This window comes from Simochromis diagramma, unplaced genomic scaffold (assembly GCF_900408965.1).
Source record: "Simochromis diagramma unplaced genomic scaffold, fSimDia1.1 OVJJ01000293.1, whole genome shotgun sequence".
NCBI classification, from domain to species: domain Eukaryota; kingdom Metazoa; phylum Chordata; class Actinopteri; order Cichliformes; family Cichlidae; genus Simochromis; species Simochromis diagramma.
The window spans coordinates 428387-448359 of NW_024386801.1; the positions used below are offsets into that span (position 1 = coordinate 428387).

The 19973-nt window shown below is 42.8% G+C and overlaps 2 long non-coding RNA genes across 2 annotated transcripts in view; one reads left to right on the plus strand and one right to left on the minus strand.

The window, feature by feature from the left end:
- Positions 1-686: 686 nt before the first annotated feature.
- LOC120729424 lies at positions 687-9535 on the plus strand. Its single transcript, XR_005694933.1, has 3 exons — positions 687-799; positions 1077-1079; positions 9524-9535. It is a non-coding gene; the product is annotated as an uncharacterized LOC120729424 (long non-coding RNA).
- Positions 8672-19973, minus strand: part of LOC120729423 — a 107976-nt gene continuing 96674 nt past the window's right edge. The window contains exon 3 of the long non-coding RNA XR_005694932.1: positions 8672-10207. This is a non-coding gene — a long non-coding RNA (uncharacterized LOC120729423). The remainder of the gene's footprint in view (positions 10208-19973) is intronic.

The window sequence follows — 19973 nt, forward strand, 5'->3', positions numbered from 1 at the left end:
GACCAAGGAGCTGGTGGTGGACTTCAGGAGTAAGCACGGAGAGCTTCTATCCTCCGTGTGTTGAATCAGGAGCTACGTATCAGGTCACATTTCACTGCGTGTTGTACTTGTATAACTACGCACGTGACAAATAAAGAATCTTCAATCTTGAATCCTTTTCATCAAAATGAAGAATGGTATCATGACAGGCAAAATTGAGGAATTTATTGGCCAGACACGAGCCGTTTTAGAGCCATTTTTGGAAACTATATCAATAGTGGCAGGTGCAGTATTTCAAAATAAAAGCTTTAAAACAAAATCACTGTGCAGATTGCAACTACAAACAGTACAGGTCATTTAAAGTCTACATTTTTAAGAACGACATATGTTAAAACTGACTAAATGTATATTCATAATATGCACATTTTGGACCCTACTATAGCTTTTTCCTGGGAGAATTTTAATCCAAAGGATGCAGATTTACTTTTGTTACTGAAAAAGATGCAAACACTGATGCACTGGGACACAGCAGGAATGCAGGTCTAATCTCCATCTCTATCACACATGTCCGATACCTATCCATTTCAAGACTATGAACAAGCTTATTCCACAGAAGTGCAGCACACTGCCTCTATGCTGCTGTTATTTCCCACAGTGCCGACTGGCTGCTATAAAGAGATACTTTGGAGCAGGTTTAGCTTTCTCCCACACACTATCCCTCACTTCTCTCACCCTTCAGTCCACTACCCAGACCAGTCATAACTATGCACAGACATCAGGGACCAGTAGTAAACTCTGGCCTCTGTGCACAGATGGAGACGTTCTCAGTCTAAACGCTATAAAGAAAAGGAGAGTGGAGAGGACGAGTAAAGGGATGAGACGGGGGTCAAATCCAACAGAGAAATCAAAACATTTGTAGTTTATTATGGGAATTTTACTCCTTTCCTTCTCTGTGTACCCTCTTTCCAGCCTCCCTCCACCCCTCCATCACCCCTCTCCAGACTGGGCTTTCACTTTGGGGGGCCCTCAGCTTCCCTCTCGGCTGATCAGGGAGCTTTCAAGGTACCCTGATGGATGCTAATGCTGGACTCTTTCAGATCGTTTTACAGCCGGAGCCTTTGATCTGCCAGCAGGCCTCTCTCCATGGGCTGCCTGTCCTGAGAAAATGTAAATCCCCGCCTTACAGACACCTGTGAAAAAAATACAGCAGAAAGGGGTGGGGGAGGGGGGGCAGAAAAAGAAGTTACTCTAAAGAAAAGGGGGAAGAAAAGATACAGTATTGTGACATTTGGAAAAAGGGGGCATAGTTTAGATTGCAGCAGAGTGACAAAGAATGAGATGGAAATTGTGCGGAAATAAGAGTGAGCAGCAAAAAGGGGACAGAACTGCAGAGAAAAGAGTAGAGAAACCGAAACATGGCGAGCAACAAAGAAGGGAAAGAGGAATGGGGAACACAAAACAGAGGGACAGAGGGGACATGGATGGATGTAACTGAAAGAAAGGCTACAACAGCAAAAAAGAAGGAAAGTTAATCTAAAGGTCCCAGCGTGCACGACAGGGAGAGAGAAAGCCAGATAAAAACAGCGGACTCAAAGTCCGTAAATGCGGAGACAGATGGACAACATGACTTTGGGAGAAATAAAGAGAAAGACAGAAAGCGAGCTGAGCCCAGACAGACATATGAGGCACGCTGTGCAGTTCAAGGGGCGGATGTGTCTATACAGTTGAAAATTTAGGAAGGAAGAACTGAAAAAGAAAGTATGTTGAAGGGGACTCCGGTCAACAGAGACCGGTGACAGCAGTGAAAGAGGCCTCCCTCATCAGCAGCAGCAGCGGCAGGGCTCTGAATAGCAGGGCTGCTGCTAGACAGCTGGGTGCAGCTGATCTTTGGAAAGACTGTGGAAGAGCGCTTGTCTTCCTCCAGCCAGCTGCTGTGTGCAGAGGCCCTCAGTGACAGCACAAGGCTCAGAATTGATTACCAGGGCTGGCAGTTCAATGGGGTGGATGGATGGAGTGCAGAGGGGTCGACTTCTCCGAGGTGGCGTGCACTGTACGGCAGCAGCAGAGCGCAGCTGCTACTTACTGTAACCTTTTCCAAGAAACAAACAAACCAAAAGAAAAATGATTATTATTGTTCTGACGCTGTCTTCTCTAAGCTTCGTCTTCCCTGCGAGACAGGCCTTTCTAGCAAGTGTGTCACAGACGAGTCTTGGTAAACAATAAGGTACAGAGGCGCCGTAAACCACACGGACACGAGCTCGTCTCGTATAGCTTTCTGTGTGAGGCTCTAGCCCTGCGTCTTGTACTGAACACTGACTTCTGTGAGACTTTCATTGTCTTATTACATTCAGGGGTCGAGATGGGAATGGGAGGTTAAATATACCCCCGCCGGCGTGGCTATAGTTCTCTAGTTCGTACGGTGACCCGCACACCTCGCTGACTCGAGTCAGTCTTCCTGCTGAGCTATCAAAACAGGAACGATGTCATTCCTCTTGCAGTTCTTGGGCATAAAACCAAACCCGAGGTCCACAGTAGCAGCGGCATCCTTCTGTCTGCGTGTCTGATCAGGGTACATCCGGCCATCCTGACTTCCCTGCGACGCCACCAGGCCTGTGTGTCATAATAAAGGAAGGAAGGAAGGCCCTGCGGTCCATGAGAGGGAGGGCTTTTTGAGAAAAGGAGGGAGGAAGTCTGAAAGGGTGTCTTAGCTGGAGTCGATCCACTCCATTGGAGCCCCTCACTATAGAAGGGTTGTTTGGACAGGGACAAGGCCGAGCACAAGTGTGTGTGTGTGGCTGTGCACCAAGATCATCACAGAGAGGGAAAGTGTTTTGTTGTATTTATTGATGGCTCAATTCAAAACATTCAGCACATAATTCTAGCTGAGCCACAGGCCTGCTGGGGACAGAAGATGGGTGCATATGTGTGTGTGACTCAGTCTTTCTGACACTGAGTGAGACCACAACGGAAATGAACTGAGTCATCATTTTGACATCATTTAAGAGCACACAAAACCTCGAGTGCTGTTCATTTTTGTGTGAGAGAAGCTGCGTGAAAACAGCAGTCCTTCTACGTGTCGCTGGTGCAGCCAAGAGCATCACCTTAGCTGGAGATTTTGCTTAGTAACGCATTTCTGCAGCCACATTTACGAGACGACACGAGCCATTTCTGCAAAAGGAAAATCTAAGTGTCAAAGCGGTGGCAGAAAATTTGCAGTTGCCAGTGAAGTGCTAAAAACTGCCAGAAACAGATCTCGTCTGCTTTTGGCTTTGTTGCTGGCGAGCAGGGGAGAAGTAAGTACATACTGGAGAACGCTTTGGAAAAGTCTTTTCCTGGTGTGAGCAGCGGGTGGCTGGGATCAATACTGCCATGCACAGAAACACACAACCGAGCACACTGCTTACCAACTGCTACAGGTGTTGTGTCCACTAGGATGGCGTAATCAGTTAGATTCCCGGAAGGAAGGGCGAGTTAAGAGCTAAATGTGGAGCAGTAATCAAGGAATGCCTGGCAGCTGCACTTGAAAAATATATACACTTGGGTTTCACCTAACAGACAAGTGCAGTAATAAAGTCTGTTACTTTATAAAATAAATAATTGAGCGGTCACTTGTTGCACGCTTGTTTCAAGCTACAGGAGAAATATTTGGCGTGTCGAGTTCGTGTGCAGCACATCTGACAGCACTCCTGCTCCATGTTTAAAAAAGCTCCTTCAGCACAGTCTGCCAGTTACAGTTAAACTTCAACCATAAATCAACACATCACTTCCTGTATTGAGTCATTATTGTTTTGTTGATTTATAATTTCAATCCTTTCTTCGGTGCATTCAGCTGATAAGACTCACAGCCGGGGCTTGAAAAGGCACACCCTCGCCTGCTCTTGTCCAGCTACTAAAAATAAGCGGTGAAGCAATGTGAAAACACTGCTCTATTTACATTCTGTTAACTTACAGCCTCTACACTGACTGTAGTGCTGAATCGGGGCTTAATGACTGAGGGGAAATTTCACTGCTTTTTCCTGGACAAAGGACACGGCGAATAACTGCAGATCCTGCAGAAAGAAAGAGGGTGAAGTGAGCTAAGAAGAACATGGCTGGAACGTGCTCTTGAAAGCATGTTTGATGTAAAAGAGGAAGAAACGGGAAAAGAGTAGGGCTGAATAGAAGAGTCCCCACAGGGCCCAGTGTGTAGATACCGTCACATCTCATTCCTTCCTAATAGCCAGAGGGAGGCGGGGACAGAGATAAGAGAGACTGCAGGCAGACTGTGGATACAAATCTCTCTAGCAGATTTATGAATGATTGGGATCAGGCGGGCACGTGGTGTGTGATGTGTACGCCCTGCTCAGACCATGCGAGCCATCACGCATCTCCTCTGATGACACTGCAGAGATAGGCGGCGAGAACACAGCAAAAGTCAAGATCACCGGTTCCAAGTTCACAGAGTCCCATAAAACATCTAAAGGAAGGGGCGTGGCCAGCGCAGAAGTACTTTCATTTTACCTACCGACCAGCAGGGGGCGACTCCCCGTGGTTGCACAAATAATCCAAACTGTTTGGAAGTTCATAAGAAAATCGTCAAACTTCTCAAAAAAAATCTGCCGAGTTTGTGATTTCAGTTGCTGGTTTCAAGCTTCATTTAAAACTGTCTAAGCACTGTGTGGTTACCCCGTGACTGTCGGGTCGTTGAACAGTCGACTGACAGTCAGTGTGTGCTATCACCCTGGCTGTGTCCATTATTTAAATACAGTCTATGCTGCTTTAGCAAAATATTGTCAGTCTGATTTATTATTGTGTTCCTGAAAAATATCGATGATAATCTGATTACGTCAAAAGAAAAAAAAAAAATACACTCCCTTTGAAGTGTTTCTAATATTACTGCCAACTTCATAGCTTATTGTCTTTATGCGGGAAAAACACAATAACCTGCACCGGAGCATAAAATCTAGGGATCTTTAGCAGTGAAAATCCAAAGAATGTCTTTTAGCCATTATGGAGCTTATCTGCCTGAAGAAGAAAGACAGCGGCAGCATTGTGCGAGTTCCACACTGTAAGAATATCTCCAACAATCTTGTTTTAAGCTGGAAACAATTTAGAAAGTCTTGGATGAGTAAAATAATCACATTACACAGTCTTGATTGAGGCATTTAGGGACTGATGGAGAGCAAAATGGTTTGATTCGGGTAACTGGTCACAAAACGTACTTCATGTATTTCATATTAGTGTAATGTGACAGCGGTCGTGTCATCTACAGCAAAGGTCGCCCAAAGCCAAGCACCTGATAATGAAAGAGGACTATTTTGCTACTGCTCACCCACCCCTCACCTCCCAAACCTCTAGTGAGGAAAAAGAAGTAAAAGGAGCTTGTTTGCATCTTATCTGCAGGAAATAGCATTAGCCAAAATTGTACTCTTGGGTTGGGGCTTGAAAGAGATGGCATGGCTGTGGCCATCATTAGCCTTGTCCCCCGACGTGTGGCCTGCCTCTGATCCAGAGCCAGGGCTGGGCGGGAAGGCAGAAGGTGGGCAGGAGAGGGTCGGCAGTCCTGGGTGGGCTCCGCTGCTTTGGCTTCGCTAATGGGCTGGCAAACATCAGCCCGGTATGTCGGTATGCAGGCCACCAATGTCTGTGCTGACGTCAGGGGGTTTAAAAAAAAACTGGCAGAGAAACAAGTAGCAGGTACCCAGCCCACCTACCCACCGACGCCCACGCCTCACCATCCCACCTCTGACTGAAGGGAAACCAGCATTCAAAGCAGCGAGGCGCTTCTGCTCAGTCTGGACGACTCGCTGGGATTTCTGTGTCCATCTTTGCATGTTTTCTTCTTCTCACAGGGGGCAAAACAGTCTTTCTCAGCTCTCACATCCCACAATGCCCTGCACTGCTACCAATGAGAACTAAAACTTTTCCCAGCATTTTCCACAACGGCAGCTATTTTTCCCATGCTCTCCTTTCACAGAACCCATTTGGGGCATTGAGGCTATCAGACTGAGAGCTGAAAAAAAAGTTATCCATTCAATGGGCACAAAACACTTCACAGTATAACCACACTGTTTATAATTACATTCATTGTTCCATTAGTGTAAAAAACTGCTGTTAAACAACTGTCTCCCAGTTGACTGTACAAAGTGAAGCATTACATGATTCACGTCCTTTCAGAAACAAAGAGATGATTGCAAAGCAACATTTATAGCCTCTTTTGTGCCAGCGAGTCAGGGTTACAGGCTTGGCTGTCCTTGAGCCGAACCTACAGCCTGCTCAATAGCAGAGGCATCTCAACCTTTGCTCCCAGTCCCTTACAACATAACTATCCAGCAGCAACACAACCCAAGGCAGCAAGCACCATCGTGACCAGGACAGAGCTGAAGCAGCAGCTATCAGACACACTGCCTACTGATGGGACACTAGTGTCCTCTGTTGTACTGCAAAGACACTGTGATGTACAGTACAAAAACAGGAAGTGGAGGAAATGTATATTTTATAAGGGCTCTCTGATACTATAACAAGAGGTTCTCACAACAATAAGACGAAAGGCTGTGACACCACGACGCAGACCACTGGCCGGCTTATCAGAGGGCTGCTATTAATACCAGTGAGACTTTGTCCCCACGTCCCCTGGGGGAGAAAGATGGAGGAAGTCATCGATTCTTCCCACCATAATCTCTGGGAAGGAGAGACCTTGCCTTTTCCCTTTTGGGTGACAAGGGTTATTATTCTAAAATTTTGAAAGGACCCACACAAGAGCTATTTCTGTGGCACTGGAGAGCCAGTTTGATCCACAGCAGCACCGACAGTCACCATTAAAGCCTCCACTTCCCAAAAATGTGGCCTGATCTCCGCGGATCATTTTATCTATTGAAAGCGCTGTTGATCTCTCCAAACACAAATTGTGTGCTGATATTATACCAACAGGAAATTGGCAACAAATCATTTGTTTAAATGCCTGAACTTAACTTTCTGTTTACTGGACAAGGTCCTCTAGTGGCAAAGGCAGGATGCCAACATTTACTAAGTTATCAATGCTCTCTTAAAACATTTCTTTCTCAAAACTTATGAAGATCTGGATACATATAAAAGCAAAAGTTCTCTTCTTCATTTTGCATAAGATAAAACAAAAGACTCTGCGATATTTCTGGCTCAGCGATTACGTTGAGCAAATCTGTGGTATTAATCCTGTTAACTCCTTTGTAGATGTAAGAATAGGTACGATTTTCTTTACTTCCTATCTCTTTGTTCTACTCCTTTCCACAACACTAAGCATTAAAGTGAATTTAATCTACTTATTAGACTCTTGTTCACCTGCTATAATATAAATGCGTCTCAAATGTCCAGTAAAACCTTCTTAATAAGCAGACGGAAGGAAACTTGATCTCAAAACTAAGCGAAAGTGTGAGATATGAAATTATCATTGTAAGAGCAGCTTTATCAGAGTCAAATCATGGCTACAATTCAGGTTTCAAAGGGCGAGTGACGTCGATGACACACTAAAATGCTTGTTGTAAAGTGTGACAGCTGCCTCACCACCACACAAAGCATCTATAATGTATTTCAAGATATTTGTCTTTTTTTCTTTGTGGAGATTAGAAATAAGTGATGCACGAGCAAATCCACATCAGGACTGTTGAAATATGTTTTGCACTCAGTTAGTATTGTATGTGTGGATGCTTTTAAACCAGCAAACTGTGCTGCAGTTGTTTTTGTAGTTTGTTCTCGTGTTAGCGTCTATGTTTAACACTATGTAAATTTCATCTGATCGGCGAAGATATGCTCTCGCTTCCTCTTTGTTAATTGTTAGGTCACATTTGTTGAGCTCAGTTTGATGATTATGTTTCTCCCAATACAGAACATCTTTATTGTTTGACTTTTGAAAATTATATAAAGCTCACATTCTCACAACGGGCCTGTGAATGAGTGTTTCCAGTTCAGTCTCTCGTACTTCCAAGACAAAAAGTCACCAGCACATCTAAATCTGAACAAACACACCGAGTCCTGTTCACAGATACAGAATTTCACATAAACAAACAAATAATAAATAAATAAATTGAATAATATCAGCACAATACTATCAGTGCTGGGATAACTTACATTTTTGAGTGAATAAAAAGTAACAACATGCTCCGTAACTCCAAAACCTACACAATGTATCGAATGTGCGACTGTGACGCTGATGCAGCTCGTTTTAGCGCCACACAGCAAAGATGAAGAATATCTTTATGTGAGCGCTGGAATGAGGCTTTCCTCACAAATACAAAAGTCTAAGGCGCTTGGAAAGAAAAGCGTCTGGACTTCTTTAAGTTGCTTGAAGTCCAGACGCTTTTCTTTCCAAGCGCCTTAGACTACGATGACCTGGATGACTGAGAACCTTCACAGACACAAATACAAAAGCAACGAGGAAAAAAATCTAAAGTGTTTCAAAATAAATATACAGTTTTTAAAATTTTTTTTAAGCATTTCTTATTTTTCATTTGCAATGAGCTTTTTTCCCATTAAATTCAAAATGAGTATAAAATAGATTTATAGATTTATGTATAAACACACCATAAATATTTTTACTTCAATCAATGAAATCTAAATACCTTTTACATATTATATTATTACCTTTTAATGAGAAAGCATCTAAAGAAATATCAGTAGTGTTAAAAGCAGCTGTACATAAGGACACATGTGGGATGGTTATGAATATTCTTTTTATTTGTGACGTTACGAATGGCAATAAGCACAGTCCATGTGAATCTCTGTCTGTGGTGGGACTAACGAAATAAACTTGTGCAGAGCAGTGCGCTGACTCCGCCCCTTTTCTTTCCATATAGTTTCAGGTTTGCTCAGCTGTGAGGAGAGCAGGCAGCTGCACAGCGCTAATCCTAACAGAACACAAGTGTTCTGTTTCTGTTGCTGAGCGGCAAACCATGTGTCAAAAGTGTCGAGTCACCTGTTTATATGTTTTGAACAGTAATGTTCTGTCATCTTGGTTTCTAATTAGTTTGTCTTTAGTCGGTGCAGATGACAGAAGCCACAGCTGAGGTTAGCGAGGGCATCTCCACCTGCTGCTTCCTCAGAGAGATGGTACTCGCAGATACTGATTAGCGCATACTCCTTCAATTTAAAAAGAATAAATAAATAAATGTATAAAATAATATTTGTATTATGTATGTTATTATTTATTTATTCGATTGTTATTTTTTTTATCACCAGAAAGTGAAAAAAGGGCTTAAAAATGGTGAGACGACACGTTACCATGGCAATATAATTTTACAGTACACCTATGAGTACCTCACTGTTGATACAAGAGCATCTCAGGTCTATCTTTTTGCTGAAAATACTTTTTTAAAATAGCAAATTAAAAAGCAAATCAGTCATTGTGTGAAAAATGACAGAGGTAGAGAAACCACCTAAAGCTAACATTTACAGGAATCCAAGCTTATGTGGTTTCGATGGCAGAGAAAGACACAGTAGTATCATATCATTGTGATACTGAAAATGACAGTAACAGGGTCAATAATAGATTCTCTGCTGACCTTTACCTGACTGAAAGCTGCTTCTCTTTCAGGGAATAGCACACTCGCAGAGCGATTTACGATAGACGCAGCTCAGTTAATACCATCGAAATACACCCGACCAACACATTAGCTAATCAAAAGCGAAGGCAAAGTGCACGACTGCAGTGAGCGTAATCCCTGCTGCAAAGGCACAAATTAAGTTTCACGTCTATAGTGAGAGAGCGTTATGAATAAAAAGTTCCACTCCTCCCTCATATATCACTTTTTCAGAAACATCTCTGACAGAAGAAAACTACAAGCAAGAGCAGCAGAGAAGCTCCTGCAGGACACCAGCAAGACTGGTTTCAATCAAAACAAAGCTACAAGCCCAGCATTGCTATGATCTATTGTTAACAGAGACGGTGGCATCTGGGGCTAGAAGGGCCGTCCACCGAGACCATCTACGCAGTGAGAAAAAGACCTTTTCTTTTAAAAGCATCTCCAAAACATCAAGGCGCAAACGTGCCGTCGGGCACACGATGACTGTTCATACACAACCAATGAGTCATTTAAAACTGAATCAGTCAGGCTTAGTTTTGCCCGAGATCGAGCAAGCTGAAACATAAAAAAGGGCACACAGATGAGTAGTTGCTCACAGAAATCAGCAGCTCATTGAAATAAGGTAGTTTCCTCTTACCTGCAGTCATCTCCCGAGGCTTCCCCCTGATATGCGCCTCACTGGTAGGATCCCAGTCCTAGAGGATACGATAAGTATGCTCAATGACATGTCAGAGATCTCACATTTGTACAGTGTGCAGGGATTATGCAGATTCTGAACGGTTTGACCAGATTGGAAATTCCTGTTACTAACAGTCATAAAATACACTGACGCACACTTTCCAGCGTCGCGTTTAACAGAGTTATCGCTACAGTTTAACTGACTGTGATTTCTTCTGACAAAATCACAGCGCAGCATAAAACCGATGTAAAGCGAGCACTCAGGGCGGGTTAATAGTCAGTCTGCTACTCTCTTTTCCAGGCCTTATCGCTCATCGCAATGCCTTGGATGAGAAAAGCGGATTATTCCGCAAAGGAGCCAATTGACTTAATGCTAAGTCTCCTTCCTATCAGGTGTAATCTCCTGCTTTGCCCACAGAGATCATTTTATGTGCGTGATGCAGCGAAGCCCGAGGGCCTTTCACCACGGCGGGTCAGAGAGCTAGCTTCACTTCCGAAAGGTAATGCCCCACCCCTCCCTCCCTCCCTCCCGAGGTCCCGGAGGGCTTCATTTAATAGCCAGACGAGGTTGAATTCACCTGGAGGGGAAACCGCGAGGAGTGGGAGAGGATGATAGAAGCCAGTGAAACGTGAAGTTGTCACAACACATATTTTCTTTTTTCAAACAGAATGAACACACTGGGAAAACAAAGCAGGTGAAAAGGAGCCAGGTTTCAATTAGATCCCTCAATCTTCCATTATCCAGTCCTGTCTCTGAAACCCGAGCTCCCAGCCCGGCACATCAGTTACTCACTTCCTGTTAAACAAATGTAAGACAACGACAGCAGGAAACTATTCAGCTGAACCCGATTCGACTGCCTCTTTTCTGTAACTCTGCTTAAAAGATCTGATGGCATCTGATATTATTTATTAACCTTGTCGAATAACAAATCGTGCAGCTCTGAGCAGAAGCTTTGAAAGTCTGTCATCATGTCACCGCGCTTTCTCCTCTGTGTTCTTCCCTATAGGTCCATGCCAGTGTGCGCTGAAAACGCTCTGCACCATGTCCTGAAATGACAGCAGCTGCTGGGACAGGCCACACTGAGAGCAACCGAATGCTTCAGTGTGGAAAGGGGAATCTCCCACTCTGAACAATGCTCATTCACTCGTTAGTTCTATTCAAACAGCCCTCGCAGGGCCTCTTTTCTGAAGGAGGAGATAAAAACAGCTGCATTTTATCAGGGTATTAGAAAGTTACTCTTTTGTCCGCGTACCTATTTGTGCATGTGCGTGTCTTTACACAATGCTAACAGTTCATCCAGGTGGTTGACAACAAAGATGCAAGTGGTGCAGGTAAAATCCCAGACCTATTCTGGTTCTCTAATCTCTCTATTCTGACACACACTTTGATTTGTGAGTCAGTCCAAAGCCTGAGTAAACAGCACATTGCGTAGCCACCTAAGTAAAGGCCGAGAGCAACTTTCAGCCCACGTTTGTTCTGGGAGGTTCACCTATCTTTTCAACCTCAGGTTAATTGGAGGAACAAACTCAGTTGATTGGCAGACTTCAGTGTCTTCCCCAATCCCCTTTGTGAAACGGTTCATTCGGGACTCCGTTAGGAATTCAGCCTCTCTATTTGCCGTTCACTAGCATGACTAAACAGATGTTTCTGCACAGAGGTGAGGACACAGAGAAGCGTAAATAAGTGAAAACACACAATTACACTGCTGACAGAGATGATCCAGCTCATCAAAGATTGAATAAACATTAAGAGAACATAAGAGATTACAGAGGAGAAAGGAAAGATAAGAGAAGGAGAGAAAGGAGGCAGTTTGTAAGAGGTGCATTCAGGTAACAGGACAAAACCACAGATTCCTCTCCTGTTTTTCATGTTGAGACAGAAAGGGAAACTTTGGCTCGGTTGGCTGTTTTTTGAATTTGATGAAGCATTATATTGTGCTCTATGTAGAAGAAACCTGTTTTATCTACTTTGTTCATCTTTTGACAAGACTGCTTGCAAAAGCACACGGATGGGAGGCGGCACAGTGGTTAGCGCCATCGGCCAACAGTAAGTCTTGGGTTTCGATCCGCCGAACGGCCGAGGCCTTTGCATGTTCACCCGGTGCTCGTGTCGGTTTTCTCTGGGTACTCTGACTTCCTCAGTCAGAAGACGTGCATATTGTGATAGCTGCTGAATATAAATTGGCAGCGGGTGTGAATGGTTGTCAGTCGTGCTGGTGACAGACTGGTTACCCTGTGACAGCTGGTACAGGCTCCAGCCGAGCCACAGCCCTGAATTAGACAAGTGGTCCAGATGAGCTTAACAACAACAATAATATTAATTGTTAGAATTTACTCTAATGCAAGTGATGGAATAAATCTTTTTAAATCAATCCATCCATTCCCCTCTGCTTATCCTTATCAGGGAGGCTGGAACCTATCCTAGCAACCATGAGTGGAGAGGCGGGGTCCACCCTGGACAGGTCACAGCCTGATGCAGGGCGAGCACAGAGACACAGAGTCTCTGTGAGGCAACAGTGCTAATCACCGCGTCAACGTGCTGCCCTTTTTAAAATACATAAAGCAAAAAATAAAACCGTCCAGAAACTGTTTCAAGCCGGACTGTTACCAAACATTATCGTAACCAAAATTAGCAAAAAACTTTTTTATTTGGTCCGGAAATTATTCATAATCATGAACATCAAGCTAATAATGTTATGATTGAGAAAATGTTTTTTCCAGGTTATTATAGCTTCCATCTGAAATACTTTTTTTTCTCCAAGTACAATAATAGTTGTTTTTGTGATAGCTATCACACTCTGAGTGTAAGAACTGCAAGCATGAATTTAGTATACGTCCCTATTATTACACAAGTGTGCAGGATCGACAGAACTGTGCAGACATGTAACATCTTCTTATATATGTGTGCGTCTGAAATAAATCCTCTTTGGCCAGGTCAGTTTATGCACACTTGCATCTTACCTATATTATTGTTCACTTAATTAATCCTGATATAGTCCAGCTGTGGTTCCAGTAAAGATTACATCAGGTCCATAGAACTAGGTAGAGAAGAACCTATCTATTCTTCAAGAATCAGCTAAATGCACCCGGTGCACACATGGACCCCAACCGGTCGCAGCAGATGGCCCCGCCCCTCCCTGAGCCTGGTTCTGCTGGAGGTTTCTTCCTGTTAAAAGAGAGTTTTTCCTTCCCACTGTCACCAAGTGCTTGCTCATAGGGGCTTGTCTGCTTCTTGGGGATGTCTCCCTGTTATTGTTTGGTTTTCACCTTATAATATTAAAGTGTCTTGAGGCAGCTGTTGTTATATGATGTGACATAAATAAAGTGAATTGAATGGAAGTCATATGTAAAACTGTTGCTCATGCAGGAGGAGATGTTGTGCACAGAGCTAACTGGTTGCAGAGACGCCTCACTCTGCCTAAAATAATCAGGTGGAGGCAGAAAAGTTGTTCCTAAAAAAATCCGCCACAGTCAAAGTTTGGCCTGTGGCAGATTGGCGCCCTGTCAGTCAGAGTTAGTTACACAAACTTAATCTAAGCACCAGGTTTTATTTGAGTGCACAAGATAGAAAACAGTGTTTTCAAAACACAGCTTTATGGGTACTGTGATGAAAACACAGTGTGAGACAGGTGAAATGGATGAGACTCAACAGTAACAATCAACCCCCTCTCCCAGTGTGTACTATAAGGCTTCCTCCAGTATCTCTCCACTATGCAAATGTTTTCCTTTGTTATTGGTACTGTCACACACCAACCGCTGCAACATCAGCCACGGGCAGGTAGAGGTGATGGCACAAACTCAAGGGCATCAGCCAGGAGACCCTGTTCTTTATTTTCCCCCCACATGGTGAGCTGTTTTGTTTTTCAGTTGCTTTTGAACTTCCACTTTCACTGACTGCTTCAGTTTAACTATTAATGACTACCGAGGTAAAATATCACGGTTTGGGTTCCAAAATATGCACCTGCTCGCTGAAAAATGTTGAGCTGTAATACATTATTGAGTGATGACAAAGCACGCCTTGTGCATAAACAAGCCGCATCAGTGGTTTTGACAAAACCGATGCCTCGTGGATCAGAGTGGGATCATCTCATCTGAGGTTTGGGTTACTTAGTTTGTTGCTTTCAGCTATTCATAGAAGTCTTTCTTCTGCATTTATAGAAACTTTTCAAAAGTGTTTCACACATTTACACATATGACAGTATTTTTAAGAAATTAACACAACATAAAGATTTGTGATGGATTTGCCAAATGCATTTCTTCAGAGTTCTTAATCTGTTTTATACATAAAACCCGATGTGTTATTGAACAGGAAATGAGAGCGTCACCAGCCTTCAGTTAATCAAAAGAGAGGGAGAGAGGATTAGAAACACTGGAGTCAATTTCCAATTTTCAATCTTAATGAACGCACCCCAGGAGAAATGACAAACACGTGACTGTGACATGTCCAAATAACCTAAATGACATGAAAGAAGTCATCTCCATTACAGACCTGCACAGAGAAATGTACACATACTCAAAGATCCTTATAAAAATGCACGTGGGCACACACACATGTATCCCCACACACACATGGATATGACCAACAGTGGTGAACAGCTGCATGCTTGGTCTGGAGTGAGACCAGCCACCTCTTGGCCACAAAGGGCTGCTTGTGCCCTCAGCTTGCTAGAAACATAAAACACAAGAGATAAGACCAGACACTGTTTGCCAGAACCAGCGGACCTCCCCAAACAGGAACTGCAAGTGCAAGTGTTTAATGCACACACACAGACACACACAGAGGACAGCGTACACATGCAAGTACACCGCATGCTCAATCACACTATAAAGATGACTTGCTTATTTGTTAAAGACCACCTCTGCTGACCTACTATCACAAATTGCTAAGATCATCTGATCACCTAACAGTACCGAACAGCATCAATAGCATCAATAAGCCCATTACACGTCCCAAATGTGACAGGTGATTTAAAGTCTTGTTTTATTTGCAGCTTCAGTTACCTGCTGAGCCTGTTTGGAATATTTTTGCTGATTGTTAATAACGTTACGCATCCCTGAGGTGGTTTAAGAGATGTTTCATTATCGTTCTCATTTCTTTTATAATGCGATTCTTTTTCTCAGTTCACGATATTTACTAAAAATGAAAGTCGAACTATGAACATATTCCACATTCTTTAGAAAAAAAGAATTCATAATAAATTAGGAAATAAAGCACATCTCTACTCAACACAATAAGCACCGCGGTTTAGTTGCTCGGGCGTCGGAATCAAAAATAAAAGAGTGAGCTGGCTTTTTGACTTTGTTAGATATTAGCATACATTAGCATGTGTGTTGTAACTACCAGCCCTGGTTGTGTAATAGTCACACAAGCTCACAGTTCTGTAAAAGGCAGTGATAAACAAGCATCGAAATAAACTGTAAGATGATTTTCGCATAAAGTTAATAAATGTTGTATAATATCAGCCATTATATTTTAAAATAGAGCAAAGGAACAAACTCATGCTCTGTAAAAAGTCGTCTGAATATAAAAGATTGCTGTGTCCATTGTGATACCAGCCACTTATTTTTAAGTGTTTTTGCAAGATAACCACACACCAGCTGTCAAACCATTACATAAAAAAATGCTGCTGACTATGGTTACAATTATGTTAAAATGTATCCAGCAGTTGTTTTTCTAAAAGCAGGTTATTACGTCTGCTGTTAAATTAGACATTTTAACCTGACTTTCTTTAAGAAGACACAGGAAAAAAAACTTATATACACACAAAATTGCTAAATGCTCTTATGTTTCAGGCCCTGAGATTGCTGCTTGACTTGGATCTGTTGTGTCTGAAATTGTGGCAAATGTGAAGTCACAGAAACCTACTTTTACGCTCTATAATCTGTTCTATTCTATGCTGCTCGCTTTCTGCTGAGTCATGATTTGTTCAGCCACCACTTGCACACGGACACAGGGCCACACACACCATGACACAGTAGAGTCTGTGTGGCTTGGATCAAGGTCCACTCACATAGGGGGAGGAGGGAAAAACCCCTAAACGTGACTGATGTCTTTGTCCTTATCACAGCCCTTCTTCTTCTTCTCCCCTCTCTCTATCTGTCCATCCATCATTAGGCCCGTCTCCCCCTCTCTGTCACTTCCCCGTCACTGTCCGTCTGTTATCGCCACTACCGTTTACCACTCACGTATTTGTGTGCTGCCTGAATTACTGCTATCTTGTTTCTTTTTCTGTTATGCAAAACGTTTTTCATGTGAAATGTGAGAAAAAAAATGCATCAATTCAACTTGTAGGAGTTCCTTCTAAGTCAGGGGTGGGCAACTCCAGGCCTCGAGGGCCGGTGTCCCTGCAGCTTTTAGATGTGTCCTTGAACCAACACAGCTGATTTAAATGGCTAAATTAGCTCCTGCAGTTCTCCAGAGGCCTGGTAACGAACTAATCATGTGATTCAGGTGTGTTGAGCCAAGGTGAGATCTGAAACCTGCAGGACACCGGCCCTCGAGGCCTGGAGTTGCCCACCCCTGTTCTAAGTGCATGAATGAGCTTGATGACCTTTTGGCATCTGAAATATTTGTGTCCGTTGCATCAACAGTACAGCGTTATAAAGCCAGATGTCTGAAGAAGATGTGATGGGAGAGATGTGGACGCCAGGTGGTTTCATCAACTGTCCACAGCGACCGGTGGGCATGCTCCTATGGCTCCTCCGTAAGCTCCATCAGCCACAGATCTGTTACTCAGGCAACATTATTTAAATCTAAACTATGCAAAGGAAAAAATTCAAACACACACAAAAAAACAAATAAACAAACAAAACCATCCCTTTAAACAAAATGTTTCATTATATGGTTGAGAATGACGCCTGGGGGGATTTTACAGAAAGGTGGAAGCTTTAACATCTGTGTACGCAAATGAGAGCGAGAGAGCGCCACGGCGTCTGAAACACCTGGGGCTCGGTCCCTTTTGGGAACAAGCTCAGTGCTCATTCCACAAAATAAGCCTATCATAGAGAACCTCACTGATATAAAGGGCAGAGCGATATGAATGGTCACACATGCTTGCAGATACAGTCATGCATGCACATAAAAATGACTGTATTTGTTCTCATAATGCAATCTGAAGCTAGCGTCCAACAGAGTCGTTTCATCTATCAGCTCACTTTATCGTCATTCATTTGAAGTCCTTTGAGAATAAAAGCTCTAAGACGTTGCATTGTGATAAAAGTTTCTTTTATCACCAAGCCGTGGTTTTTGAATGACTGAGCCAAACACGCAACAACATTCACAAATATTGAGATATTTTTACTCCACTGAACGCACTGACTGAGTGAGACGGACAGTGTCGCAATGTTGAAATGGCCAGAGGTTTGTTCACACGGTACCTTTAGTTTCAATTTTCAATCATTCATGAATGCGAAGGAAACTTTGGACTCGGTTAACTTTAAAAGCGAAAGTTCAGAGACAGACCAAAATGGTCACAACCAGCAAATGGCACAGGGAGTGGTGCATTTATTAATTTAGTTTTAGGCGGCAACGCATAAAACATTCCTTAGTATGGAACTGCAGCTTGTTTTTATTCCTTTTCACTTTGGCCTTTATGTGCTGCTTGGTCGGGTTAAGGTCGGTCACTTACATTTAGGAAAAAAATGTCCTTTGGTTTAAAATACGCCACTTCACACGCACGCTTACTAAAAATGATGTTTGAGGCAGACGGACGTCACGTGAGACGTGTCTCATGTCAGTGAGACACTAGCAAACAAACAAAACACTTTTGATGTTCTAGGAATGAAAACAGGCTGGATAATCAAATGTTAAACATTTAAGGAACTTTAAGAGAATTTTTTAACAAATCTGCCTTTCTTTCATTCCAGGCTGGCACAGAATTTGGGTCTAACATGAATTAACAGATCAGGGATGGGGAACTCCAGGCTTCGAGGGCCGGTGTCCTGCAGGGTTTAGATCTCACCCTGGGTCAACACACCTGAATCACATGATTAGCTCATTCCCAGGCCTCTGGAGAACTTTAGCCATTTAAATCTGCTGTGTTGGATCAAGGACACATCTAAAACCTGCAGGGGACCAGCCCTCGAGGCCTGGAGTTCCCCACCCCTGCAATAGATGGTGTATTTTCTTTAAATAGCCATAGCCCAAACTATTACTAAAATCAGACCATAAGTAAAAGGCAACAGTGTATCATATCTTTTCTTTGTCTGCGCAAAATATACAGAACTACAAGTATGAAAACACTCCCTGGCTTTCATTTCTTTAGGTACAGCTTGCTGGTAACGGATTAGAACCTATTTTGCCTTCAGGCCTGCTTTAGGTCTTCATGCCATAGATTCAAGAAGTGGCAGATTCCTCAGAGGTTTTGATCCATGTTGGCATGGTAGTATCACACAACTGCTGCACATGCGTGATGCAAAATCTCCTGTTCTACCACATGAACTGCAAGCAAACTGAGATCTGATGACTGTGGAGGCTGTTTGAGTACCGTACACTCATTGTCAAAAAATGCTATCCTCCTTGAAGCAGGCATTTAAACAATCTGGTCTTTAACTAATGCCGTAACTACTCTGCATTTATTAAGGCTGTTGTGTTTTTAACATGTTTTAATGTTTTGTATCTTGTTCTATTTAATCTGAACAAGCCCCTAAAACAGTCAGTGATCACTGTCAGCCTCTCACTTTTTATTGCCACTGTTCATTTTAAAGCTCAGTGTTTAAACCCTTCCACTGTAACTGCAGCCCAGCCCATGCAGCAGTATATTAATGACTAACCTCGTATTGTGGATGGATTATCTCAGTTGTTCTCCTGACTGAAGTTTGGTCCGTTTACAGCATCCTGCCATGCGATTGCATTTGTCTCTAACCATCAGGAACCGTCACGTTAACTTTTATCGAGTGGAGAAAAGTTAGCGTTCATCCTCCAGCTTCACTGTGTTTATGCTAACATAGCTGTGTAGCTAGCTACCACGTAGCACATCATTATATACCAGCTAGCCCAACTTCAGTAACCCTACAAACGTCACTGCTGTTTAGTTTAAAGTCTTCATTTATGTTGGAAGTGATAACTATGGAAGCCCGTTTCCGCCACTAAAAAAAAAAAAAAAGCTAGTATCCATAACTCGAAATTTCGAGTTATTTTCTCGAAATTTCGAGTTACTTTTCTCAAAATTTTGAGTTACTTTTCTCAAAATTTCGAGTTAGCTCTGCCAATCAAAAATATACGTGAATGAGGTCGCTTTCTTGTTACCCGGAAGCATATGGCGCAGGACCGCGCACTCAAAAACGGATCCCAACAAATTAAAGTATGTTTGCTGATAGTAACACCATGTGATTCAGCTAATAACACAGGGATTTCATCATTTGTGAAGCCAGGCTGAAAACACTCAGCAATCTGTGCATTCACGACTGGATGTAATACCGGTAGCTTAGCTGTAGCATTTGTAGCTGAGGGCTTCAGCTTCCGGGTAACATGGAAATGACGTCATTCACGTAGATTACTGATTGGCAGCGCTAATTCGAAATTTCGAGTTGCTTTTCTCAAAATTTTGAGTTAATATGTCGAAATTTCGAGATAATAACTCGAAATTTCGAGAAAATAACTCGAAATTTCGAGAAAATAACTCGAAATTTTGAGTTATGGATCCTTTTTTTTTTTTTTTTAGTGGCGGAAACGGGCTTCCATAGATAACAGAGCTGTACGTTTGAATTTTTTCAGAAATCTCTCAGTCAGAACATGCTATATCATGTTTAGGTGGAAGCTAGCGAGCTAACTTCCTGCTAACT